The sequence below is a fragment of the Bison bison genome, unplaced genomic scaffold (genome assembly GCF_000754665.1).
Source record: "Bison bison bison isolate TAMUID 2011002044 unplaced genomic scaffold, Bison_UMD1.0 scf7180017864144, whole genome shotgun sequence".
Taxonomy (NCBI): Eukaryota; Metazoa; Chordata; class Mammalia; order Artiodactyla; family Bovidae; genus Bison; species Bison bison.
Genome location: NW_011494716.1, coordinates 817,643 through 818,939, shown reverse-complemented (window position 1 = coordinate 818,939; position 1,297 = coordinate 817,643). Strand labels below are relative to the sequence as shown.

Sequence of the window (1,297 nt, the reverse complement as noted above, 5' to 3'; positions counted from 1 at the left end):
ATTTCCCTCCCAGAACACCTCGCCCGCAAGAGGCCTCTCTTAGGGACCGAAGGGTCCCTGGGCCTGAGGCAAAACAGACTCTGGAACTACTGAACAACCCTATATCCCTCTACTTAATCGACACCTGAACCAAACTTCTCCCCCAACAGAGCAGTCTCTGAGCGAGAGGAGGAGGAGGTTCCTCAGGACCGCTTATTGTCCAGGGGTAGGAGTCTCCATTAGGTGCAAGAGGGTCAAATTCCCAGAGCAGCCTAGGTCTTCACACCTTTTAATTTGGGGGACTTATCAGCCTTTAAGGGCGCTGGTTCTTCCCTTGTCCTGAACTTACTCTCCTAGCCTTCCAGAAATGGGAGTCTAGAAGTTCCCATGTGAGGCCCAACCGTTACAAGAAGCAGACAAGGCGAGGGCAGGGCCCAGCGTGGCTTTCTATGGTGAGCAGGAATCTGTTTATGTCTGCACCCTGTGCCTCCAACAGGGCACTTTTTAGTCGGGAATGGACAGCTGGGAGCAGAAACCAGCACACGTGGCACTGGAATCCACAACAAGCAGCAAAAACTTCGCCCAACGTGGGGCTCGAACCCACGACCCTGAGATTAAGAGTCTCATGCTCTACCGACTGAGCTAGCCGGGCGGCTGAGGGTACCCGACTATGGCCAGGTTTCCGAAGTTGACGGGGTGTGGACCGCCCCAAACGAAAGTATGGAGCAGGTACCAGGGTCAGTGGGTAAGTGGAGTGCCTGGATTTGAGGTGGGGGTGGGCTCCGGCTGCAAACGCCAGCAGCGCATCGCCTCTCCCCACGCCGATGCCTTGGCCTCCTGACCGAGAACCTTCGGGTCCAGGCTTGACGGTTCTGAGACCTGCCACCGGCGAAGAACGGGCTCCCGATGCAGAGGAAGGAAACATCTCTGTCTTCCGTTCCTCGTTCCTCCAGCACAGGCTGACACTGTAGCTTGTTAGGAGACTCACGGAGACACTTTGGCTACTGGGTCTCAATGAAAAATTTTAAAACGACAATGGAAGGGCTCAGAGTGGGCCCTGAGACCCGCAAGTGGGGAAGAAAAGCAGGGCTCGTCCGGGATTTGAACCCGGGACCTCTCGCACCCAAAGCGAGAATCATACCCCTAGACCAACGAGCCGCACACACCTGGCTCCCTCCCGCGGTCCTTCCGCAGGTGACTCCGGTGAAGCTCGCCGCCATAGTTCAGTTGTCGGTGTCCCCACCTGCGAACCCCAGGTCACAGGTTCGTAGCTGCAGTCCAGTTTCAGAGGGACGGTTGGATTATCTGCTCCTCGTCC

At 56.7% G+C, this 1,297-nt stretch overlaps 2 non-coding genes across 2 annotated transcripts; both read right to left on the bottom strand.

Moving 5' to 3' along the window:
- Nucleotides 1-558: 558 nt before the first annotated feature.
- TRNAK-CUU lies at nt 559-631 on the bottom strand. Its single transcript has one exon. It is a non-coding gene; the product is annotated as a tRNA-Lys (tRNA).
- Nucleotides 632-1,065: 434 nt separating this feature from the next.
- TRNAP-UGG lies at nt 1,066-1,137 on the bottom strand. Its single transcript has one exon. It is a non-coding gene; the product is annotated as a tRNA-Pro (tRNA).
- Between the last annotated feature and the right edge of the window lie 160 nt (nt 1,138-1,297).